Source organism: Lissotriton vulgaris, chromosome 5 (assembly GCF_964263255.1).
Source record: "Lissotriton vulgaris chromosome 5, aLisVul1.2, whole genome shotgun sequence".
Lineage (NCBI taxonomy): Eukaryota > Metazoa > Chordata > Amphibia > Caudata > Salamandridae > Lissotriton > Lissotriton vulgaris.
In genome coordinates this window covers 1,195,670,240-1,195,697,757 of record NC_141693.1, presented here as the reverse complement: position 1 = coordinate 1,195,697,757, position 27,518 = coordinate 1,195,670,240, and the positions used below count along the sequence as shown (strand labels likewise).

General features: G+C 42.6%; 1 protein-coding gene across 7 annotated transcripts in view; it reads left to right on the top strand.

Annotated features, from left to right (window-relative positions):
- The window catches only part of IKZF5 (IKAROS family zinc finger 5), a 140,500-nt gene that overhangs the window by 75,643 nt on the left and 37,339 nt on the right, over window positions 1-27,518 (top strand). For 4 of the 7 annotated variants that reach the window (XM_086922987.1, XM_086922989.1, XM_086922990.1 and 1 more), the window contains one exon: window positions 9,712-9,781. The exons of the other annotated variants lie outside the window; for them this stretch is intronic. The gene's annotated coding sequence lies outside the window, so the exon portion shown is untranslated. The remainder of the gene's footprint in view (window positions 1-9,711; window positions 9,782-27,518) is intronic. 7 annotated transcript variants of the gene reach the window in all.

Here is a 27,518-nt window from a genome sequence, read left to right as displayed (position 1 = left end):
GAAAAATTTGAAATCTATGTACAGTGACCATCAATTCCCAGAAACATCCGAACCTCATTTTGAGTGTAGGGGATTCAGTTTCAGAATTGAAGAAATGCTTTCTTTTGAGACGTTTTGTACACCCTTTTCAATATGGTGTCAGGGTTAGGTAACTTTCTTCTCACAGTGCAGCATTTTTGTTGGGGGAGTTTATGCCCATTGTCCGTCAAATGATTTAACAAGAGATCATCTATGTACTGGACCAGGAACAAAATTATATGGTAATCTCACCCTTTCAAAATCCTTTTTAAGAATTTGAAAGAAAATTGAAGGAGTCTCTATATACCCCTGTGGGATTCTACACCGCACAAGAACTTTATTAAAAAATTGAAATTTAAAAGGGAACTGTGAATCCTCATTCAATGATATTGAAAAGAATGGTTGGCACAAGTCAATCACTGTGTACCATTCTACCTCTGCTGGAATTTGGAACAGTATTACAAATGGATTTGTGACCAGAGGGCAACAAGGAACCGTAATTTTTTAATAATCTTTCGGAGTTCTTGAAAAGTTCTTCGTTTCCCACTCGGTTTCTTAATTCCTATTCTAGGATAATTGCATGGACTGCCAAGAATCTCTTGAAGGATTCCTTGTTCAATCATTTTCTCATTCACTGGTTTCTTTCCCTCTTCAGCCTCTTTAGTTAACCTGTACTGTCTAGTGCTGGGGGATAATGCATCTGCGTTCACCTTTATTTTAACTGGTTCTGCTGTTTTTACCAATCCAACTTCTTTCCCTGAAAATGTCCATTACTCCTCTCTGACGGTGAGTCTTAAATCTGGATGGAGTTCTTCTTTTGTCAAATCTGGGCACATCTGAACTCTGGAGTGATCTCCACTAATTTTAAAAAGAGAGTCCTCCTCTTGTGTTTCTATTGCAACACCATCCGGTGTGCAGTAATGAACTCAATTCATGTTGCGAAGAAGATCCCTTCCAAGCAAGTACACTGGGCTCAAATCAATGTGGCCTAACGGCCAAGGTGGTGCACCTCGAATCCGGGGACCCGGGTTCGAGTCTCAGCAGGGTCGCTCAACATTCTGTGATTCTGGGCAAATCACGTAATCTCCCTGTGCCTAGCAAAATGAATGTGTCCTTGTGTAACAAAACTGGTGCTAATGTAAAGCGCTCCGATACCTGATGTCTTCGGGTCTAGTTCGCACTATATAAAACTCTTTTTTAAAAAAACAAAAAAACAAAAAGAAAATGTGTCCGTCTGTAACGTAACTGGTGCTTATGTAAAGCGCTCTGATACCTTCGGGTCTAGTTTGCGCTATATAAAACTCCACAAAAAAACAAACTGATGTTTATTCTGCATGTTTTCTATTTTGACTGGTTCATCTGCTGAAACCTGATTAACAATAAGTTTATTGTTGATCCCTACAACGTGGACTACATCACTAGGAGCTGTAGCTACTATCATTTGAAAAGTTTTCTGACTTAGCATGTTCTGCGTTTTTGACATTGCATTATTTTTCTGCACCTGCTGATTTTGTTGTATATTATTTTAATTTTTTTCTGGATTCTGTCTACATTCTCTCTTCCAACGCCCAATTTGCCCACAAAAATGACACGTTGTAGTCCAGTTCAGTTCAGTTCATTAAACTTTATTTCAATTCGTCAGCCGAATCATAAAAGTATACAATTTTTTAAAAATCAGGTTTACACAGAATTATCTAAATTCCATATTACAATGTTACAGTCAATCAAAGGAAAGAGAAGGCCATACACAATTAAAAATGAAAAAGTGCTTGTGCTATTAAACAGCAGGGACTAAGTACAACACATTAGCTCTGCAAAGTTTAACAATCAACATTAACTACTACATTTGTAGACAAAATCATCTGCTGCTTTAGTTATCAAAATAGGCATACACGATTTCCATTAATACTGCTCAATATCGTCTTCTAATAGTGAGTTGTAGCCCAATAAAACTAAGCACAGCACCGCATATAGCTGCAGTGGACAATGACATCAAATACTCATATCCCTCCTTGTAATCACATGGTCGAAAATCCAGCAAAACAGGTTTAAAAAACCGATTTCTTGGTTCCTTATACAAAGTACAAAAAAGAACAAGATGCAGGGTGCATTGTGAAACCTTATTATTACAAGGACAAGTGGGTAGCCTCTCACACCAACCCCCTTGTTTTGGAAATGCGAACAGAAAATGCAATGTATTTAAACGAAATCCTGTCAAATAAAAGCTCCGTTGGGTGTGCATAGTGAAGGATAAATAAAACTGATGCTGCAATTTACCCCTATTATATGATGCTTGTTCAGTTTCTTTTAGCATGCCCAGGGTAATACGATAAGCATTTTTAATTGTCGACTTTATATATTTCTGAATAGATTCTGGGTTTTCATAAATATGTCCCAGGCCAATCTTATGGAAAGTTTCCCTCACATATAGCAGCCATGGGATCTGCATGGCATGTTCAAGTTTAGTACAGTCTTGTAAGATTTCTTTTGAAAGTTGTAAATCTTCAGACTGCCAAATTTTCCCCGATAAAAGTAAAGAGGAAACGTGAATGATGTCACTCACAAATTCTATACCCATCTCTGAATGACAAAAAATATTTGATGAACCGGATGGAATTGATAAAAGACGCTTTAGGAACTTATTTTCCATAATTTAGATCTTGGTGCATTTATGTATACCCCACACCCGCGCCCCATATGTTGCAACGGGCACACATTTGGCTTTATACATGGTCTTTAATTCAGCCATAGGTTTTTGGCCCAACTTGCTGGAAAAACGAAAAAGGGCCTCTATAGATAGAGTTGTCTTCTGCACACGTGCTGATATTAAAGGGTCCCAACTCAGAGTTCTATTAAATAAATTTCCCAGATAATTAAAGTTATCAACTTTTTCAATGGTCACAGTATTTACCACATACCTGCGAGTTTTTGTACCTTTCGGGCCACAAACCATCGCAAAGGACTTTGTGAAGTTGACCCTAAGATCTAAGTCCGACATGAAATCATTAAAAGCTTTTAAACAAGCTTGCATGCTATTTGCAGTAAGGGTCATTAACACGGTATCGTCCGCGTAGGATAGCATAGGTATCCGTTTGCCATTTACTTTAGGGAAATCTGAGCAGTTTTCCAACAAATAATTTTCCAACCCATTTGTGTAAACTAAAAACAAGAAAGGAGCCAGAATACAGCCCTGGCATACCCCTTCAGTAGATGGAATGTGTTTTGTCTTCTCGCCCCCGGGCCAAATCTAATCCTCACAGTAGTGGCAGCATGCAATCGACGAAGCAGGGTAACCTGCGGCTCCTCAAACCCTATGGACTCCATCATCCGCCATAGCTTATCTCTGCAGACAGTGTCAAAGGCACTGGATAAGTCCATGAAGGCCAGGTGAATACAAGCTCCCCTGGCCATCATGTACTTACCCATAATTAAAGCCAAATTTAGACACTGCTCCGTAGTCCCCTTACCTCGTCTGAAACCATACTGTGAGTCCACAATAATACCAGATGATTCAGCCCATGCTTCCAGGCTGGCCAGTATAACCCTACCCATCAGCTTACATGATGCATCTATTAACTAAATTGGCCTATAACAGCACGGGTCACTTTTATTACCCTTCTTAAAAATCGGTACAACTACCGCTTCTTTCCATGAAATTGGGATGCGCCCTATCGCTCAAAATACATTGAGTAACAAAGGTGCCCACACCTCAACATTATATTTAAAAAGATCTAAAGGGACTGCATCCGGCCCTGGGGCCTTTAACGAGATGCCTTTCCTTAAAGCTTCCACGATCTCAGGAAGAGAGAGTGAAAGACTAAATGTTAATGCTGAATCTAAATGAAGATCACTATTCTCCTCAGTAACAGGTCTCAAACAAATCCCTTTTGGATTAAACATGTTTGCATAATGTGCCTCCCAAATATCTCCTGGTATATGTGTCACCATGTTGCCTTTTTCCTCACTATTAAGGAAGGGACGGTTTATTACTTCCCAGAATAGCCTACTATCCCTCAAATCTGCGGCTTTTTCCAGGTCATCCCAGGTCTTTTTTTTTAAATCTAGTTTACGCCTATCAATAGAGTCCCTATACAATTTCCTTGCGTTTTTAACCGACTCCTTATCCCGTGGTACTTGGTGTAATGCCTTTGTTAAAATTGTTTGAGCTGCAGAACATTCAGCCTCAAACCATTTACACTCTCTTAATTTTTTCTTGCCCATGGTTTTAAGGAGATGCAGTTCCACATTACCACAAAGTGCCTCAAAGTTCTTAATTACAATTTCAGGCTCAGAAGAGGGAGTTAAACAAATTTCTATCAATGCGCTATTTTCTCTAAAAATCTTTCTCCAATTTTCGTGCATCGACCTTGTCCCACTTAAGGCTTACCCCTTGATTCTGACTATATCTTATTGGCTGTTCGAAGGTTTGAATCTTCTCCGTCATGGGGATTAAGTACAGGACTAGAGGGTTATGATCACTAACAGGATTCGCTTCCACCAGAAAATTATTGACAAAATGGATATACCTGTTAGAGACCAAGATGAAGTTAATTACACTCGTTTGGCCCCCCCATCCCTTGAAAAGTCGGTATTTCCAGCGATTTAGAGAAAGTTGGCATATCCAATACACAAAGATCATTTATCACGATGATATTATTCAAGGCGTCACCTTGCGGTGAGTGCTTAAAGTGCGCCATTGGTTGATCATTAGGATCTACCACACCACAAGCCCTAGACCCACTAAACTTACACAAGGCACAATTGAAGTCCCCTACCCATATAATAAACAGTGAGGAGGAGGTATTAGTCACCTTAGCTATCTCCTCCTGCAATTTATCGATAGCAGATGTGGCATGGGGGGTCGAAGATATTATAGTACCAGTTGATTAAAAGCAGAGGCACTGGAAACAAATCTGTAATCAGGAGCAATTGGAACCAAGGGGAATCCGTCAACATCAGTGTCTTAACGATGGCATACTTTACAGAAATAGCGGTTAGTATACCACCCTTAGCCCTTCCAGCTTGTGAGGGCTCAGCATACACGTTAAAGGATTGATAACCATCTAAGATTTGGTCCTCTCTGCTCCAGGTTTCCTGGAGACAGATTATGTGAAAGGTTTCTATATATTTTAACCATAACTCATCCTGTAACGTACGAGCAAGGCCTGCTATATTCCAGGAAATCAAACTAAAAGGACACCCTCCTAGTTGGCTATTTAGTGAAACTAAATGTGTGACTTCTACACACGATGAAATCCTTAATTCCAATTGGGTATCATCTCCTCCCCCACCCTGGTCAACATCTGCATGAGCCATCAGTGTAGTAACATCTAAATTTGTATGACTGATGGACTCCATCCCATCTAAGGACCGTTCCCTCTCTCTCCATATCCTTACAGAGCTACCAACCGGTGCCCCACCCATTTCTTCCTCTACAATATTCCGGACAGGGGATTCCGGGAGTCAGTCCACCCCCTCCAACCCCATCAGTGGATCAAATCTGTTTCTCAATGGCAAGTACTGTACTGCCCAATCCAGTTGAGTCTCACCAAAATGCCCTCCCCTACTGTGATTATGTAATGGGTGAGGAGCGCAAGGTTCACATATGGATAAAAATAATCTAAGCCTAAAGATTGGATATCGCCTATTCTAGCAAACCTTGCCTCTCGTCTGATGTAATCTACAACCCATGGATTTCTAAAATTAATGATGATACAATCACCCTCAAGATCCTTGGAGCTCCGGCCAGCCAGGCCACCCTTCTTACATTTAAGATCTCTATATTAGAACCAGGGGGTAGTCTCCAATTTTTATTAAGCCAAAAAATTACTTCATTCTTCAGCTCTCTGTGTGATTCCAATGATTCTAGCCTAACACCCGGTACTCCTGTCAATATGATTGTGAATGGTGCAAATTCCGGGGGAAGATTGACACATGGGAGCCTTTTACCAGAAGCTTCTCTACCCTATGGAACATTGCCCATTGGTTGTTTAACCACTGGTTTTAAATGGGATGCTTGCTGGGAAGCAGCCACCACCCCTGCCTCGAACCCCCGTTACTTGTGGTTACTACAAGATTACCTTCTGTAGCTGTTTTTGGGTTCTGAATTGCAGGGGTCACTTTGGTAACCAGTTGCACACCTCTAGTAGGCTTTGTAGTTCCAGGCGCTGCAATAGCAGGGGTTTTAGCACTTTTATTCTACATCAAGTGTGGCGGTATTCCCTGTTACCAACAGTTCCAATTGATCCTTTTTTGCATTCATTATTTTCGTTCTTTCCACCAGGGGCAATAACAAGGACCTCGCTAGTATTTCCATTTTACCAAGAAGTTCCTCATTTAGGTTTAAAGGAATCGATAGTCAAGCAGCTTCAGAAAGTGCACCACTTAAGCTAGGAGACTGGGCTCTAACTGGTGGATCCTCGTTCATAATGAGTTTTTGTCAATTTTGCACAACCACCCTTCCTATGTCCACCCCCTCTTTTCCTTTTACTTGATTTCGATGTCACTGTAGGATGTTTACCTACCCCCGGTACAAAGTTTTGTTCTTTAAGGGGAGGAGGAATTTGTGTCATACTAAGGCTACTAGAGAGACACAAATATATAATGAGAGCTTTAGGTTGAACCTGAAGGAATCCGTAACTTCATGATCATAGCAACATGAGGGAATATATGTAGTATAAAACACAAACGCCTATAAAGGAGATTCCTCAAATGCTGGAGCAGATATCTTCTGATGTGCACCTGTAAAGCTTCGTTCATAGTATTAATTACAAAAGCAAATACACCGTATATGTTTCTGGAAGAGCTTAGGTTGATAGAAGCTGTTGATCTAAGGGACAAACTGGCTTAGATCTCAAACTCCCGAACACTAATGCTTAGTCCTGGCCACATTGTTTTATCTCTCTGCGCTTCAGGGCTTTAATGGCCTGATCAACCCAAAGTTTTAGCTGTTGGAGAAGATGGATAGGGTGTATGAGAGGAGAACAGGATGTGTACACAACTCATTGTCAGTTCAGAGTTCAAAGCTAAAACTTATATTTAATATTTTCTTTGTAGAGGGTTCAATTTTACGTACAATAAGCTGAAGCCCTGACAAAACGTTAATTATGCTGGTGCGATTTTGTGGATTTCACTTTATGCTATTTAAGCGAAATTCCCACAGTTATGTCACTTTGCATAATTACTCAGCCAAACACTGCAAAATGATAGCACGGTAGAGCAGTGGCAATGCCAGAAAGCAGGCGGCTGCTGTTCCTGGCCATTGTGTTTTTGTGGGGGTTTTTTTGTTTAGTTTTTTAGTGCGAAATGTTCGAAGAGTTGTCGTGAGAATGTATTTCACCCTAAAACTTAGCACTAAATTATGGATTTGCTTTTCACATTACAAATATTTTCAAACAATGTTTCTGAAATTTTGCTTTATTACACCAAAGCTAATTGCACAGATTTCGCACCCCTCCCAAACAAGACGTTTTCTTTCAGTCAACCCCCATTCCTAGCACCTGTAGATTTAAATAAGGGCATATATATATATATATATATATATATATATATATATATCTTCCGTTGCAGTGCCTTATTTTGGGGACATCCTTTTCGCACGGTGATGTCCTCTGCATGGTATACCGGCCTGTTCTCCTGCCATGATTGACCACCTGCATGTGAAACTGGTATCCTGACATTTATTACCCTGGTGCCACACTATTCTAGCATGTGCGCAGAGGCCGAGACCTGTTCTGTGATCGGGAGCGGCACACCAAGTGCGCCCTCAAAGAAGACACGTGTCTTTGTCTGGGTGTGTCACGTTAGTGGTAGTGGCCGCGTATTTGTTTCTTGAATCTATAATATGTAAGACAGGGTGCAGTTTATTGACTCCTCTAGTGTAAAGTTCCAAGGTGTCAACATAGGAACAGAAGGGAGAGGATGTAGCTTTATGGCTAGAGCGGTCGACCTCGAAGCTGGGGAACCGGTTCGAGTCTCGACAATGACGCACAACATCCTGTGATTCTGGGCAAATCACTTAATCTCCTGTGCCTAACAAAAATGAATGTGTCCGTCTGTAATGAAACTGGTGCTCATGTAAAGCGCTCTGATACCCGATGTCTCGGGTCTAGTTCGTGCTGTATAAAATAAAACAAAAAAAAATACATAAATTGTTTGCTCTACCCCCAAGTCGTAAAACAAGTACGCAAAAATATAGTTATTTTGTAACAGCTAATTAAGACACAGCATTTATCTCATCCTAAGGAAAACCTAAGCAAAACTTCGATTTATGTAGTGCAGGCAGCACAATGAAAATGTGGATGTTAACCAAATAAAATATTGTGTTGCAGAGGATTGTACATTCCATCTAGACTACTATATGATATGGTTCAGGAAATCAGAGTCACTCTACGACACATACAGTGGCTAGTATACATGTGGGGGTAATTGTCAATGTTTCAACCCTTAAAAGACTCAGTCAATGGGTCTTAGTACACACGCTGTCTGGTTGTGTCGAAGATAATGGTATGTCCACATTTGTAAGTGTAAAGGGATCCAGTATATCACTAATTATATGCTATTTATCCCAATGGGTCTTAAAATTGTGATAAAGGTCCAAGGCCAACAAGTCCCCATTGTTGACTGATAGTTCAGAAGTCTATAAACAGTGTCTACGGCTGAACTTAATCAGCAAGTCATCATGAAAAGTGCACATTGTGCATGCTTACTGTAACTAACCGCGCTAGCTCATGTGAGTTAAGTTTGGGGAATGTACTATGATCATCAGTTAGTTTTTTTGATAACCAACTTCCACAAGGAGTATGCTTACGGTTGATGAGCCTTACTCTATTTATTGTAGGGACAGAGTTGTCCCTCGTACTCACCCTGTCTCCTTTATGAGGTAATTCCTGGATAACACATAAACCAGGAACATTACCTGTTCCTATTTTTGCAAATCCTTCAACCACAACAATACAGTTCTTGTATGCTTTGAATACTAAGCGAGGTTTAAGATATTTGTTATGGAAAATATGAGATGTCATATTCAGAAGAGACTTTGGTCCAATGCCCTTCCTTGTGTTGGGACCTTATATCCAAACATAGGATTGAATGTATAGATAATTTTAAGCATTTTCCTAGGATATTTAATCTCCAGTATCCAGGGAGACATGGAGCTCCCTCATCTAGTGGAATAAGCAGCTGTTGTAGTCTCGTAGGGAACATTCCCATAAATAATAATAGTGCTGCTACATCGAGATCGCTCCACACACTACTAAATAGGTTTTCTGATGCCAAAATAGATTCTTTTGTAGGGTTGATACCTCTTAAGATCCTGTTGTGTTAAATCATGTTCTTTTTTTTCTCCTTACCCTCCGAACATATGTGCACATTAAACAGTAAATATCCCATGAAGTGTAAGGGTATGGCTTGTATGGCTTCTTATCTTTAATTGCAGTCCTCAATCATGGACATCTTATTATTTGTGATGAAACAGTTCGCCAAGGTCGTAAAAAGCTTTGTGTTTTTAGGGCGCATCATGTAGAACTGACAACCTTGACCAGAGCAGGTTACTGCAGTGCCTCCTCTCTGCTGGCCATGAAGAGGCAACATCTAATTTTCTAAACAAACTGTGTTTCTTGGACTTATTTTATATGAAGATTGAATATTCTTTTTCACTTTTAAACATTTTGCCTTAAAATATTTATTTTAAAGAGTTCCAGGATGAAGCTGGGCCTTCCGAAATATCCGAATCATCATTAATTATGGAACACGTCAATTAGAGGTAAGGAACTCTACCTTACTTTGCACATTGAGGTAATGTGCTTGTTTTTTGCCTTCTTGAAAGGAGAGATGGGAGAAGTAGTGTTCTGTATTTAGGTCCAGCCAGGTTGCTGGGTCTTTTATTATTGTTCTCCTCGCAACATGTGGATGATTTGATACATTTAATCAGGGCACAAATAAGGTGGGTTAGTGTTCCAGCACACTGGATAGTGCGGGAATTCTTAAGCAAAGAAGTTGCTAGATCTCCAGTGGAGCATGTTGGCACCCTATAAATCTTAGGCAGTTGAATGTGATGTCCTGGAAGTAGCTTTGGGCTTTGAATCATGAACCATATCTAGATTCATTTGATTTGCATCCTCTTTCCTTCTGGTGGTTGAATCTGGAATATATCAGAGTTTTGACTAGCAAACCTGTGGCCACCAACAGATGCAGGAGACAAAAACTAAAGCTTCCCTCATTTAACAGCATTTCCATATTTTTTCAATCATCTACACTTTTGGTCAAGTCTGAGCAGCTCCTAATATTTTCTCTTCTTTAGAGGTTTCCGTGATAGACTCATTTCATGATGAATTAAGACTGTGATGAACATGGACAAGTCATATAGTTTAAAGTATGTTCTTTATCTCTACTGCAGTTCTCAGAATAATGGTGAACACAGTGTCTTATCTTTTACTCTTAATTTTTTTAAATTATTATTATTATTTTATTTTTTCAGAGTGTTTTATACAGCGCGAACTAGACCAGAGACATCGGGTATCTGAGCGCTTTACATGAGCACCAGTTTCATTACAGACGGACACATTCATTTTTCTTAGGCACAGGGAGATTAAGTGATTTGCCCAGAATCACATGATGTTGTGCGTCATTGTCGAGACTCGAACCGGTTCCCCAGCTTCGAGGTCGACCGCTCTAGCCATAAAGCTACATCCTCTCCCTTCTGTTCCTATGTTGACACCTTGGAACTTTACACTAGAGGAGTCAATAAACTGCACCCTGTCTTACATATTATAGATTCAAGAAACAAATACGCCGCCACTACCACTAACGTGACACACCCAGACAAAGACACGTGTCTTCTTTGAGGGCGCACTTGGTGTGCCGCTCCCGATCACAGAACAGGTCTCGGCCTCTGCGCACATGCTAGAATAGTGTGACATCAGGGTAATAAATGTCAGGGTACCAGTTTCACATGCAGGTGGTCAATCATGGCAGGAGAACATGCCGGTATACCATGCAGAGGACATCACCGTTCAAAAATGGATGTCACCAATATATATATATATATATATATATATATATATATATATCTCGTTTGGGGTGTGCGAATTCTGTGCAATTAGCTTTGGTGTAATAAAGCAACGTTTCAGGATCATTGTTTGAAATTATTTGCCATCTCCAGGTTTAAACAGCAGTAATAACTACATATTAATTTATTAATATTTTTATTATTAATATTATGTGAGCAGTATAAGAAAGCCTGTGGCTAGTTCTATTCCCTGATTCTCAGAAAACAGAGAAATATAAGAATGGAAGTGAGGGTTTGAAAGCACAACCATTGATGTACACTAATGTAGAGGTTTTCAATAAATTCCTTGCCTACCTATTTCAAAGGAGCTGCTGAATGTGACTCATGAATAGGCTTCAGTGGGATAGGGTCTTTGCCTCCAGTTGCTCGGGCTATGCACTGCTGGTGAAGCTCACTATCGCCTAGTGAGAGCAACATACAGAAATTAACTAGACTAGAGTAAATTTGGCAGTCTAAACCGGTATGTTAAGATTTGATCTGAGTTCATAACAGAAAACTATTCTTAGTGCAGAAAGAGGTGAAAAGGGTATGTTTTTACCAGTTTCCTGAGTGCAGGTGAAGTGACATAATTTTAGCGATACACTGGTAGTTCCACAACTCAGTAGCATGTCTCTGATGCACAGATCTCGGACTCCCAAACTCATTCCCTGTTTACTGAAAATCTACAAAACCTTCATTCTTGACTACTGTTATTTTTATGTCCAGTGGCAACCCGTAATAACAGCATGTGTTCAAAAGCATTGAGTGCTGAATCTTTTAGAGTTACAGATATATTTTCAGATAGGCCAGGTTACTGCAACACGTTTGTAGTGGCAGTAAAAACACTTTGGTGCAAAAAGAACTTTGACCTCACTTGGCTTGCTAAATAGTATAATTGCAAACTATGAGGGCCTAGATCACTGATGATAAAGGAAGGACGGGTCCAGGAATGGCTGATATCCAGGACTCGGAACTTCATCACCCTTTGAAGAACAAGCAATGCTTGGTTGGCCTTCAACACCTGAAGAAATATTAGCTTAGTAAAGCAACATACAGTAGTGTCTCAGTAGGTGTCCTTACAATGTGAGGTGTTCTCATAAAGAAATTCTTTCAAATTCAGGGCAGACCCGGTAAGCAACAGGCATCTGGGTAGATAAAGTCACACATAAAGCAAATGATGCCTAGGACACTAGTAGCAGAATCTATAGTAATCGGTGAGATAGCTCAATTGTCTCCCCCTACGACAAATATATTATCTTGAACAAGATCAATTTTTGTATTTATTTTTGTGAAGTTTCCCACCTCCACAGAGAGAACACTAAATACTGATTTTCTTATTTTTTTTCACTTTAATTGAAAAAGAATTGGATTGGGGCTTGTGTAATTTGTACGCCCATTTAAAACGAATGAACAAAGAAACATATATATTTACACATCACTTTGTACATAAAAATATACAAACACATATATATACATTGATCCAAAGGTATATCCTTATTCAAATATTGTAGCCCAATGTTCTTTCCAAAAGGATGCTCGCTATATGTACAGACTTGGCATTCCTCTAAAGTAAGCTTCACCAGACCTAACACAAAGAGTATAAATAGTCCATATCTTTTTAGGCCTATCTTCAATCCTTTTACTCCTTGTAAACAATGTTTTCTACAGCTTAAGGTACTTTGGCTGGGGTCTTCTTTAAACAAAATGTCGACGCGTTTCAGCCCTCATAGTACGGGCCTCATCAGGACTCGGGCTAATAACCAATTCCGTCTAAGGGATCAGAAAATCATGTACAACTATACATCCAATATTGAATAAATATGTTCAAAAAGTCAGGGGTCTATATAAAAAATTACATATATACACGTCCAGTTACTCAAATACCTAGAAGTGGTCAGACTGGAAATACACCCTTAGTGAAATAATTATAAGGCGTGTATAGACACAGTGCTGTTCATCCTTAAAACACCTTTCTAAATATATTTCAAAAGTGAGTGAACAGAAACACCCTGTGTAGTGTTAGTAAAGAAAACTATCGGTAGAACGCCACCTTTGTGCACCTAAGGTCAAACTGTGAAAATAAACCTAATTACCGTTATTTAAATGCCTTCAAAGATAAATATATCCTCTTTGGAATGGCGTGTCTGAAAACCGCTTATTTTCCATCGTTGATGGCTACAAAGGAACCAGGAACACTAGTAAGAAATAGTATGAGTCCTTGTCCACTCGTGATGGCCATGACTATTCAACTGGGCTCACCTGTTTTGTCAGCGATGGTGAACTCCTGTAAGATCACAGATGGCCGTCCTTACATATCTTGTGGGAAAGCGCGCTCGCCACTCTCTTTTATGGGACCCTTCAATTGTTTCCCGGGTTCTCATATGCAAACTACACTCTGTTGTACAAAAAGAAGCCTGTAGGGGGAGACAATTGAGCTATCTCACCGATTACTATAGATTCTGCTACTAGTGTCCTAGGCATCATTTGCTTTATGTGTGACTTTATCTACCCAGATGCCTGTGGCTTACCGAGTCTGCCCTGACTTTGAAAGAATATTTTGTTACACTTAGTCAAGTGTGATGTTGTGCAGTTTATACTGCTCTACTTGAGTCCTATTGGATTCAATAATACCAGAGGAAACGTGCTTTGGTTACTTATTTTCCCAGGTTCCTAAAAGAGTACACTACCATAAAAGTATATATGTCTGAGATTTGCTTGTTTTATATGTGATATATGTTTACGGTCAGGGACTTATATACCGTTTTGAATATAATTTCTGTATATATTTGTTTATTAATTCTTAGAATTTGTTGACTGTTTTAGTCTCAATTTAAATCATTACAATATCTCTATGCAATGTCAGAACCAGTAACAGTAAGTTATAGTTCTGATGAAAGTGATGCTATTCTACTAAAGACACCATCACTTCTAAGTGGTAATCAAGTTATTGCACAAACTACTAATTTGGACAAAATAGAAAAGTTGAAACAATTAAAAAAGAAAAACATTAGAACTCAATTGCACGCTAAGGTTATGTCCGAACATTTTAAAAAAAGGATATATTCATATTTGAAGGCATTTAAATAACGGTAATTAGGTTTATTTTCACAGTTTGACCTTTGGTGCACAAAGGTGGCGTTCTACTGATAGTTTTCTTTACTAACACTACACAGGGTGTTTCTGTTCACTCACTTTTAAAATATATTTAGAAAGGTGTTTTAAGGATGAACAGCACGGTGTCTATACATGCTTTGTAGTAATTTCACTAAGGGTTTATTTCTAGTCTGACCACTTCTAGGTATTTGAGTAACTGGACGTGTATATATGTAATTTTTGAATATAGACCCCTGACTTTTTGAACATATTTATTCAATATTGGATGTATAGTTATACATGATTTTCTGATCCCTTAGACGGAATTGGTTATTAGCCCGAGTCCTGATGAGGCAGTGCTATGAGGGCTGAAACGCGTCGACATTTTGTTTAAAGAAGACCCCAGCCAAAGTACCTTAAGCTGTAAAAAACATTGTTTGCAAGGAGTAAAAGAATTGAAGATAGGCATAAAAAGAAATGGACTATTTATACTCTTTGTGTTAGGTCTGGTGGAGCTTACTTTAGAGGAATGCTGAGTCTGTACATACAGCGAGCATCCTTTTGGAAAGAAAATTGGGCTACAATATTTGAATAAGGATATACCTTTGGATCAATGTATATATATGTGTTTGTATATTTTTATGTAAAAAGTGAGGTGTAAATATATATGTTTCTTTGTTCATTCGTTTTAAATGGGCGTACAAATTACACAAGCCCCAATCCAATTCTTTTTCAATTAAAGTAAAAAACAAATAAGAAAATCTGTATTTAGTGTTCTCTCTATGGGGGTGGGAAACTTCACAAAAACAAATACAAAAATTGATCTTGTTCAAGATAATATATTTGTCATAGGGGGAGACAATTGAGCTATCTCACCGATTACAATAGATTCTGCTACTAGTGTCCTAGGCATCATTTGCTTTATGTGTGACTCATAAAGAAATTGCCATCTCCAAAACTGGCCTCTCTGTTTACAAAGTCATCACGTCCTGGATGATCAGCTCAGACCTTTGGAGCACTCCTACAGTCAAGACACCAGGAGGCTAGAGACGAAGAGATACAAAATACTGAATACCAAGGCAAAAGACCTTCTTCATCTTTGTATCAAGAATCTAGGACAAAATTCCTTTACCCATAAGACTGCCCCAACCCAACTCTGATTTAGAAAAGAGCTAGAGATGCACCTCTTTAAAGAACTGTACATCGCAATGCATTGACAGTCCACTTCTGCTCAAGACTTAGCTACCCTTCCATTTACTTGTTGGCTATGTTTTTGCCGTCGAGTTGAAAGGCAGTGCATAGTGCTGCAATGCCTTTCAGTTGTTATCAGATAGATACAGATTTATGTCCATAAATCAGAGCTTGTGGGTGCTTGTAATTTATTGCCTCTGCCAATGATTGATAATGTTTTGGTGCTAACATACTTTTTTATCTCTGCCTAAAGAAGAGGGGTGACTCTAGGGCTAGTTAAAAAATACAGCACAAAAGAAAGAGCATCCACAAACATTCCACCACAATCCTTGCTGTAATCCAATATAGAGCTACTGAGGCTAGTAAGAGATATGGGCCAATAATGTGAAACAAAATGTGTGTACCCACTATCGCTACAGATAAAAGCATATAATTTACAAACCAAGGAAACACGGACTGGTCATTGCCTTAGTAAAATAATTCTCATTGAAATGTTTATTATTTTTAATAACAATTAAAAGATTCAGTGTAGCTCATACCTGTAATATGTTAACTTTTAGTATCAGCTTATTGAAGGGGTCGTTAGAGACCCCAGGGCAAGACGGCTGCACTTTAATGTGAGGGGGCCAGAAACCAACACTCGCTGTTACCAATGTAAAACCAGGCTCCTGAATTAGAGACAAAACTATGGTGGTTAATAGCTGCGCTGGTGGCCACCTGGGACTGTGAAGAGAAACCAAGAGTATCCCTTGCCCCCCTCCTGTATGCAGGGCGACTGAAATCACTTGGTGCCATAAACAACTGAGCGTCGCTCTGCCCGCCCATCCCCTGAACCCTGCAGAGGGTGTGACCGTTCGCATTATGTGTATTTCTGGTCAGAGCCTGTCCTGTCTCATATTTGAGGCAAAAGATCCACCAAACCTCAAGCTTCAGCACCATGGGGGAAAATCTGAGGTCTGAGATAGCCGACAAGACTCCAGGTGAAACAGACTTAATATCACTGCTATGAGCCATGCAGTAAGTATTGACCCAGTATCAGCCAAACTAGATAAGCAAGTCAGCCACATTGCCACAGCGTACTAGCGGATCTCTGACTTAAAGAATGATCTAAAGCAAGTCTCCGCCAAATGCTTGAATATCGAAAAAGTACTGACGGTGCTCCAAGCTAAAAATGGAGACCTTGAAGAGCGATTGCACCACAACAACGTGCTCATTATTGGGATCCTGGAGTTCACAAAAAATGGCTAAATGAAGCTCTCTGTGTAAAAGATGTTGGTGTCACTGTTTGAAGCTCGCAACCTTTTCAGTCTGCTTGTGATGGAGCGGGCGCACTGAACTTTGGTGAAGTGGCATCCATCGGTTTTCCATCTGTGCCCCGCCATTCTAAAGCTCCTAAATTACAGGGAACGCAATACAGTGCTCAGGTTTACCAGAGATAAAAAAAGAGCTTAACTACCAAGCTAATGGCATCGCCTTTTTCTCCAGATTTTACGATTGCCGTACATTCGCCACGAAGGGAGTGCCTCCCATTAAACAACAGCTACAAAAGGCAGGGATAAACTATGCTGTGCTATACACAGCACACTTATGAATTGACCATGAAGGCCAACAAAAAGTCTTCAATGCCAAAGTGGCATTGGTGTACTTGAAAACCCTCCCTAAACGACGCAACAAGACACAGGTTTCGGATCCAGATGACAAAAAAAATTAAATGGCTGCATATTGCAGCAGCCAAACCCTTGAGACTTGTTTCATGACTTTACTAGGAACTGCTGAGCTCTTTGCTTCTAACGCCTTTGGATGCTTAACAACTAGATAGATCCTTGTCCCGAGACAGTTTCACCAATAGTGACTTAACCCAATCTCCCTGACCACATCCGCCAGTTCGGAGGTTTTTGTGGATGTTCCAATCACCTCCCATAGAAAATACCCACATGTCGACAGATGTTTGGTAGTTAGGGGTTACCTGCTTCAAAGCTGGGTTTATTTTTTGGGATAGGTTTCTGAGTGGAATGGCTGTAGATTACTGGCCAGTTGGGGTAAGCCATTGTGGGTGGGGAGGGGAAGTATCTCCAGCTGGAACTACTAAATGAGCCATGTACACCCATGATAAAAGTTGATTGCACCCCCACAGAGTTCTGTGAAGAGCTCTCATTGCAGGAATATGCACATCAACGTACACTTTTGTGTTCCCACGCATCACCCACCCCATGTAGGCTGATGCCAACCTGAGATGCCTCACATGGAATGTCAGAGAACTTAACAACCCTTGCAAGACTAAGACGGTTCTGGGCAGACTTGGTACAACACAATATGGTAGTAGCCCTATTTCAAGTAAACCTTCTCACACACCTATCTGAAATCCAACGCTATGCAAAATGTGTTTGCACCTCTATTTTTCCTCATAGTTTGCGTACTCTAGGGGCGTGGCACTTCTGATATGACAGGAGACAGTTTTGTTACATATGTAGTGTCAGACTCGGAAGGCCAATGCATCATTGTGCACAGTGTCTTGCAAGGGCACCACATTACTATAGTGTGCACCCTCAAATTTTATATCCATTGTACAAGATTACACATTAATATAAATCTGATGTACTAGACATGGGGAAACATGCTAAGGTCCATTTATTTCCTTGATACATGCCACGTCGTCCAAACTTGATTTGTGGTGTGTGTTTGCTGATGTTAGCATGTGGACCACTGAGGTGGACCACCTGGGACACAACCTTTCTGATCCCTTGCCAGTTCTGCTACTGCTTGACATCCCGGGAAGCCAGGGTTGCCGCCCCGCCAGGTGTATGTCCCAAGGTACCCTGAAATATGTTCTGTTGCCGAGATAAACTGGAATGCTCTAAAATAAATTATGGTTCATTGGTTGACAAGGGTACGATTTGGAATGCATTTAGGGTGGTCATTATGAGGCATTCTATTTCTAAATGTCACAGAATACTAAAATCTATTTGCCACCAGCTAAAACTGTTGGAGTGCAACATTGGCACACTGGAATGTGAATGGCATAACACATCTAACTCAGCTACGTTAGCTGAAATCAAACTAAAAGTGTCCGAGTATATTGACTATGCAGATCAAAACAAATGTCTGACTAGGCATGCCACGCCCAGTAGATATAGCGAAAGGTAGAGTCCTGGTAGGACTCTGGTGATCTTGCTCCCTGTGCGGTAGACAATATACCAAGTATTGTAGACAAGGAAAGGGAGAGTTACAAATAAGGGAGATGCATTTTCAACAACTTTGACAAGTACTAAGCTGCAGGACTAAATTTATAGGGGTATGTTGATTCCAGCTGGAGTTTGAGGTACTTTGTGAGGTGCCGAAAAGGTGGTGGCCACTAAGTAAGTAAGAAAGTAAATTCTTTATTGCTCGGTTAATTAAAACCATTAAAATGTGTAACATTCGGCGGCATTTAAAACAACTATTAGGAAATGAGGAAGGAATAATAAATAGGAAAAGGGGAGGGGAAGAGAATTTAAAAGACGAACATGAAAACTATGTCACAAACAGGCTGTCACTGGTTTCAGTGAACATTGCTGGGGCACAAATTTGTCTTTCAATTGGTGTTCTTAGGTCTCAACGAGGATCGGGCCTATGGCTGTGGGCCTCGTTTTTTTCACAAAACTGTCCAGAAATTTTACTGATCGGCAGATCAGTTGAGGGTCCGCTGAACATAGAATCTGGACTATCGCGGATCGACAGGTGCAGACTCCTTCCTCGTTAAATTTGTCTTTAAGCCAGTGCTGCCGACCTTGATGCATGGCAGGACAGATGCAAACAATGTGTATAATGTCTTGTTTACCTGCACCACAAAGATCGCATTCTGATGTTTCTTGCGGTCGCCATTTAGGTTGATCTAGTTTTGTGGGCAGAATGCCCAGCCGTAAATGGAGGAATTTATGTTTAAATGTCAACGAGAATGCGGTGTCTAGGTAAGGTGCTGGGGCAGGCCTTGTGTACGATTTAATTGTCATCCAGGCGTGGGTTCGGGTGCTAAAAGTTGTTTTGTCAATGAGGAACGAGTGTTTCTTAGCAATCCTTTTAACCACCTGGTTAAACAAAGGAACTGGCAGTTTTGTTTCCAGCAAGGTTCCCAGCTCGGTTGCCTCTAGTGAAAGTTTTAGGTACTTAGAATAGTCAGAGTTCGGGCTAGTCTTGATTGCGTCCCAGAGTGCGACGTTCATTATGTTCTCCTTGTTCCTCCAGACATTGTACCAGAATTTGATGGCTTCGTATTTTTTCAGTAAAACTTGAGATTGTAGTCCGAATTCAAGTCTAACTTGCGCTGGCGTGGAACTATTTGGTAGCGCAAAAACTTGTTTGTAGACTTTGGTTTATATTTTGTCCAGGAGGGTGGCGCTTTTCCCGTGGTGCAAAACGCTGCCGTATGCTATTGTGGGCAGTAATTCTGCTTTTATTGCAATTAGCAGAGGGGATACGAGAGGACCCTTTAGCTCTATTGCCAGTCTGCGAAAGGCATGCAGTAGGGTGGCCCCCTTGTTTTCTACGACTTTAAAGTGCTCTTGGAAGTTTAGGCGCTTATCTAGGTGGACCCCCAGGTATTTGTAGCTATTTATGGCTTCCAGATGATCATTATTTATTCGGAAGGTTGGCTGATTTTTGCGACGTCGTGTTATGAGCAATGTCTTTGTTTTCCTGATGTTTATTGTTAGCAGGTTCCTTTTTGTGTAGCTGAACAGGTCGTGTAGCAGGCGTTGAAGGCCGATTCTTGTCTGGCTCAACAGTACCACGTCGTCCGCGTATGATAAGTGCGTTAGACGAAGGGTGCCTAGCCTGGGAGGGTGTGCATTGACCTTGTCTAAGCTTTCTGTCAGATCACTCAGAAATAAGTTAAATAAGTGTGGAGCCAAGACGCAGCCTTGCTTTAGTCCATCGACGGTGTAGATCTTCCTGGTCAAGTGGCGCCCGTTGTCGATTTTTATTTGCATCCATATTCCGGTATGTAGGTTGATGATGGGCAAGAGAATTGAATCCGGTAGGCCCTGATGTTTTAGTTTTGCCCATAGCGTTTGCCTGTTGACACGGTCAAAAGCCGCCTTGAAGTCCACGAAACACGCGTAAAGCTCCTGGGAATTCTGTAGACTTTTCTCGGCGATCAGGCATAGGGCCATGGCATTCGTCATTGTTCCCATGCCGCGGCGAAATCCGGTCTGGTTCAGTGGTATTTTAAATTTCGTTTCAGACCATTCGATCAGATCTGCTAGTATCAATGAAGCGTAGTATTTGGATTCTGCGTCAAGGACGGCGATCAGACGGTCTCCTCCTTTGTAAATGGGAGTTATGATCGCCCCCCTCCAGCTCTCGGGGATGCCGCCTGTGTTGGTTACCGATCGAAACAGTAGGTTAAATTTGCTAGCCCAGTACTGTGGGTCCTCCATGTAGATGGCTTGCGGAACGCCGTTTGGGCCTGGGGCGCTGTCTTGTCGACTTTTTCCGATTATTTTTTAAATGCTTTGTACGTCAACTTGCCTGAGGCATGGTGCGGTTGCTCCGGAAGCCTTTGCGCAGTTCCCTTGGTGAGCTCGGGCGGTGTCGTCCCGCTCGTGGTTTTCTGTTGTTCCCATATTCAGGGGGGTGGCTCTGCTCGAGTTGTTGATTGAGAATGTGTCCGTTATATGTTTGGACCATTCAGACTCAGTTATGCAGGCCATGCTTGTTGGGTGGGCTGTCCGATTTACGGAGTTAACTTGTAGCCAGAAGGCCCGCGAGTCCCCTCTCTTTATATTGTGCAGTAGTTTGGACCAGAACTCATTTTGGAGATTTTGTTTCTCGATCCATATTAATTTCTTATATTGGGTCCAGGTCTTGCGTACTGCTGCCCAGACACTGGCGTGTTGGGTTTGGCCACGTGCTTGGTGTGTTAGTTTGTTCAGATGCCTTTTTAATAGTAGTACTGATCTATTGAGTACGATGTTAGGTTTAAAAGGAATTCTTGTTTTATTGGTTAAGTTTGTCCTTGGAAGTTGCTTCAAGTAGTTGTTCCAGGTGTCTGGGCTCAAGGCGTTCTCTGTCAGGACCTCTTCTAATAAGTTTTTGGCGTTGTTTGCTATCCGAGGGAGAGATTCACTTGTCCACTTAAGCCGCCTCAGGTTGATGGTTGTGACATTACCTGATAGCATAGGAGCAGATGCGTATTTCGGTATGTCCGTCATGATCTCAAAGTGTTGTTTAGAATGGTCGCTGTCCAAGGAGCAGATGATGTGGAAGTCTTGTATTCGTATAAGTGTGACAAATGTGTAGTCCAGTACAGAGCAGGAGTTGTGGCCTACGTAAGTCATGGAAGGGGGGTTGTCTTGATTGGTTATTCCGTTTAATGCTCTTAGGCCTAGGTTTTCAAGGTCCCACATGAGTTGTTGGCCCTCCTTGTCGTTCTTCCTTCCCTGGGGGATCACCTGCGGCGAAACATTCCAGATTTCATTTGCGGCATTGATGTTGACCTCGTCCTCCGGTTCTTGCAGAAGGTTTGAATTGAAGTCACCGTGAGAATTATCTCCCAGTCTGGATGTTCCAAACGCGTGTTTGAGATCACAGAAGTAATACGTTGGAACAGTATTTTTTTGGGAGATTTTTTTGGGTTTGCGTATATATTTAATAAGATCAGGGTTTTGGTAGTGACCATTGTTATGCTCTCTAATTTTAGAATTTGCATGTCCGTAGTTGAGTCAAGAAGTTGTGTTGTTCTGATCTTTAGAGCTGTTGATATATAGACGGAAAGGCCCCCACGGGCTCACCCAAAACGCTGTAAGCGAGTCGCACTTACGTGATAACACAAACTACCTGGTATGTCGATTGGATCAGTTAGCCACGTTTCCTGTAACGCTATTATTGCGTATGGGTCCCAAGCGGCGGCTTTGCCGTTTTTGTTCACAACCTCTTTAGCACCCGCAATGTTCCAGGAGAGGATTTTTATGACGTGGCTTTCAGTGTTGACTGATATGTCGGGCGTTCAATTTGAGAGTGACAGTTGCGGCTGTGGGTGCTCATTGACTGAGATTTGGGCTCCCCTGGCTCCTTGAAGGACCGAGCGCGCTGGTTGGTTCCTCAGTACTAAGTTTGCACTCTTGGTGTGCCTTCTTAGGAGCGGAGACGGATATGCTGGCTTGACCATTTCCTTCAAAAGAATTCTCCATTCCTTAAATTTGGCCGTTTCTGAGAGGATGTGGGTCGCTATTCCGGTCTCCCTCCATGTCGTGACTGTGCACTCTTTCTTTGACTCGTCGTTCGTGGTTATAAACTCAACCGACAGGAGGTCAGCTGAAGTAAGATAACCAAGGCTGGGGATGGCTGATGTTAAGCGAAGTATGTTCCCACGGTTTAGGTAGTCTTGCAGGCCTTGTTGCTCATATTCAGGAATGAAAAGAAGTTTCCCCACATTGGGGGCGTCCTCCTTGTCCATTGGTGGATTGTCACAAATTCTGACGATTTGGCGTTGGATCATTCGATTGTGGCTTCCAGAATCTTTCACGTTGACGGCGTGGCAGTTTCCAGAAGGGGATGAACTTAATGTGTGGAATGCTTAATGGCTTTTCTTCGTGTTCTGAGCTTGTCGCATGCCTTGTTGCTGGTAAGCGGTCGTTTACGTTGACCAGATTCACCGAGCGGCGACTTTCCCCGACTTCCCTACTTGTTTCCGGGTTTGCACACTTTTTGTAAGTTGGGAAGGTTACTTTAATGAGGTCAAGGTTATTCCTAGTCGAATTTGTTGCCACTTATCTGTCGGGATCTGTGGCCACACTGCAAATGGTGATTAAAATTGGAGGTGCTGTGTCATTAGTGGCTATCTTTTTTGCAACTTCTCTGTTGGGCATGTGTTTTCCGAACTTATCGCTAGTTGGTTCTTTCTCAATTGTTGTGAACTGATTGTGCTTGTTCTGTGAGCTTGGGATCTGTTTGGGGAATGATTCGGGTTTACCCGATACGGGTAGATTAGTTACGGGTGGCTTGTTGGACTGACCATCAAGAGTGTCTTCTTGGTCAGTAATGACGTTTGATCCCGTTAAGTCACAGAGATCTGTGCCCGGGGAGTTCCCTGTACCCAAGGCTTTTGGCGGGGTAACTCCTGCTGGGTGTGGTGTTCTGTTTGCCGAATTTATTTGAGGGTACCTGTTTTGGGGGTCTATTCTCACGGCGTGTGCCTCAGTTGTTACTGACATCCTCTGATCCATGGTATTTTTGTCTTTCGGCGTTGTCGTCCGGGGTGAGTCAGTAATTTTGGCACTCCTGATTTTTGCTTTGGCTTGGTCCAAGATGGGGAAGTTTGGGGCCCTCTGCCTATGGTTAAATTCCTGCCTGGGACGTTGGTTTTTATTTTTTCTAGCCCTTTTTTTCTGACGTTTGGTGAGTCTTGTGCCGAAGTCAAGGTCAGGGGGTTGGTCGGTAGTAGGAGGTTTAGTGCTGCTCCGCTGGTTAATCACGCCGATGTCAGGTTTTGGATTTAACTTTTCTGAGTGGTTGGTTATGGTAAAGGTCTGATTGATGCGTTTGTCATTTCCTTCTATCAGCTGTTGGCAGGGGACAGCTGTGTTGGCTGCCTCTATGTTCTTGGGCTTGCATTCGTGGCTTGCTTGGATCTCTTTGTGATCGAAGGAAATCAAATCGTCACTCAGTTGAATACAGGCGGCGGTTAAGTTGGTCTGCTTGCATTCCTGCAGGATGTCCTTCAGAATAAGTGGCAAGTCCTGAAGTTTTTCCAATATGGGATGACAAGTGCAGGAGGGCATTGGCTTGCTTAAGCAGACTTGTTCTGTTAGGAAGTTAAATGTGCCTGCCATTGCGTCAAGTTTTTTATTTATGCCAGCTATGTGTTCCGCTATTGTGCCGATTAAGTATATTTGTACGTCTAGTTTGTCCAACAGCATGTTTAAGGTTTTTATCGATGTTTCCAGTATGTGACCCAGCGCCTGGTGTAGCGTGAATATGGATTCTAGGTTGCTTTTTACGTCTATTTCAACTTCTAATTGTTTGCTATATTCTTTGTTATGAATAGTAGCCGGTTCCGGGTCGGTCTGACCACTTGATAATGTTGTGTGTTTTGATTCGTGGGTTAACTGTTTGGTGTTGGGATTTCTTTCGATGATTGCTATGTCTGGTGTTAAGGTACTTGAAATTTCTAATATGGACTCTGACTTTGAGTTGTCCTTGCCGCGGTTGCTTGCTTGTGTAAGTAGTGCATTTTCTTGTGTCAGTTCTTGTCCGGTTTTGTTCCACTGAGGGTCATTGCCTGGCTGGTGCTCAGAGGACCTGTAATTGGTGAAATGGGTAAGTTTGCTGACTGTGTGTCGTGAATCGTTATTACCGAATCCTCCAGTGCAGCAAGCAGTGATTTGTCGTTTATGGTGGGTTGCTCCGTTTCACTTCCAGTTATGTTAGTGTGCGGACAACCCCTGTGCCTTGTGGACTTGTCGTTGTTGGCTATTGTGGATGTTTCGGGGTTCCATGCCTGATTTGAGTCTGTTGTGTTAGCTGTCCTCAGTTTTTGATTTTCGTTTGAGCGTGGAACCGTTCTGGGGGTTGAATGATTGTTGGGGTGAACCTTGTCTGCTGGGTCGCTCAGATGAATTTTAAAAGGATTGTCCCTTTTACTAACTGGTCGCTGGTTATTAGGCGCGACAGAATTAGGTTCCTGGTTTTTTGATGTTACATTACGTATGCGACCTTCAAGCGAGATTTCCAGTGCTGTGTTTGAGTCTCGCGATGTTGCGATTTTTTTCTCTGCGTCGGTTCCTGTTACTGGTTCGTGCGTGTTGTTGTCCCTGTGAACTAGGGCATGACATTGCATTGTGCGTTTCGTTGACTCATAAGCTTGTTCCGTGCAGTTGTGAGCCTGCTCTGTTCCGTTCGATGTTGTGGGTATGACTAGTTGGTCTGGTTGGGCTATCGACGGTTCCTTTTTCTCCATCATTATACTACAGATATTTGGAGTCATTGGCTTCTGTAAGCCGTTTGGGGTTGTCGGCATTGAGTAGATTACTGACATCGGGTCCTTCATGAATGTGAATTTCCCAGAGGGTTTCGCTGTTCCAAAGATTGAGTAGGTGGGGGATATTAGATTGGGGGGTTGGTCGACTGGCTGGGTGTGGGCAGGCGATTTGGTCTTGGCCTTGGCCTTCTTCCTGATGTTTCTTGGTGGGTTTACTCTCGGCCTCCCCAATCTCATCTTTCCACTCAATTGGACCCGGGTGGTTTGCTTTATTGTTTTGTAGTTTAGTTGTTGTTTTTCTTGTTTCTCGTGTTTTCTCGCCACTGGTTCGAGTGCTGGCTGGAATACTTGCAAGAATCAGTGGCGGCCTGTGCCTTTGTCGACACTGGTACTCTCGGTCCCTATCTGGCCTGCATGCCTTGTTTCTGTTTTGGCTGTTTAGGGCTTGTCGCCGTTGTCGTTTGCGCTGATTACGTGGCGGTGGTTGAGATTAGCGAAGCGGCGTTTGAAGTGTATGCAGGAGTGTTGTTGTCACAGCGCTTCTCTTCTGGTTCTGCTTCCAGCGCTCACACTACCTGCGGCCGCTAGCCTGCTGTTTTTATGGCAGTGATTGGTGGTGGTTGAGGTGAGGGAAGCGGCGTTTGGGGTATGTGCAGGAGTGCTGTTATCACAGCGCTTCTCCTCTGCTTCTGCTTCCTGCACTCACACTGCCTGCTGCCACTGACCTGCTGACAAGACGTCGTTTTGGGAGTGTGTGCAGGAGTGTTGTTATTACAGCGCTATTCCCTTACCAGCGCTCACACTACCTGCTGCCGCTAGCCCACAGCCCGCACTCCCTCTGTCCAGGGGCTTAATTGGTCAGCGAGGCTCGGTGATGACTGCTTCCAGTATCCCCAAGGGGGGGTCCCCAGGGGGTTTACTGTCCAACCAAGACGATCCGCTAAACAGCTGCGGGGCAAAGCTAAGGGTTACAAGCTGCGGGACAAAGCTGAGCAAAGCTGATAGACCGGGGGGTGGGGGGGAGCCCACGCCCGCTTATGCCTGCACCTGCTCTTCCAGCCTACACCTACTCCTACTCCCGACCGCCGGGGCCGCGGCGGGTAGGCAGGCAGGCAGCAGGTAAGAAAAGGAAGGTGAGCGTTCCCCTGATCACCGTCACCGTCTTTATTCTTTCTTCCCTCTTCCTTGGTCTCCCGCGGACCCCGCAGCTTCCCACGTAGCCGCAGCCACCTCCTACCTCCTTGGAGCTCTCTCGGCCCGATCTCTCAGCCCTCTCGGCTCGGGCTGCTCGGGCCCCTCGTCCTCTGGACCTTTTCTCGGGAGGAGAGCGCGCCGGGGTTCCTCTCAGCGCGGTGTGTGGCGTCCTCTGGCCGTTAGCCGTGCTGCTCGCCACTGCTCGCCACTGACCTCTACTGGAACTGCCACTAGGCATCGATTAGAGCAGGACCTGCTGAAGAGAAACATGAGTTGACCGGTTTACAGCAATGCACATGTGACGCAACAGATAAGAGCACGGAGCCGCTTGATGCTCAGGGTAGAATACCGGAGCTCTGGGTTAGACTGGACTGCCACACGAGGTGGGAGTAAGCAGGGCATTACGTGGGATAAAAAAAAATTGTTGGGGGGGGTCTCAAAGGGTCGTGGCCATTATAAAAAAGGGCGTAACTTAAAACACACACTACAAATATGCGCTTAGCATAGTGTGCCCCCCAACTTGTATTTTGCGGTTTCTGTCACTGCATCCAGATGTATGATACAAGTAACATCATACCTACAAGTCAGGACTGTTGGCGTTGTCAATGGTTGTTAGTTGCATAGGATAAATAAGCAGCAACTATGGCTTGTTTATGATACTGAAAAAGCTTCCACTTAAAGCCCCGGTGACACTAGGACGATGTTGCTGCTGCTGAGTTTCGAGAAGGGAAATCCAGAGAGAAAATGACTCTATTGAAAGGATTTCCCTTCCCCTATAACACTTACCTGGCATGACGTCATGCCGTAATTTCTCCACTAGTGAGAAGTGAGCAGTCTGAGCACGCGCACATCAATGTGCCTTCTGTCACTGCAGTCCGGAAAAAAACTGGCCACATGTGCCAGGGCCCAAAACAGAGCCCAATAGAGACTCGTTTTGAGGCCCCCTTTAAAAAAGCTGCCGGTGCTCAGCACGGATGAGACCCTGCCCCCTTAAAGCCCTGGGAGTATGGATAGTGGCTT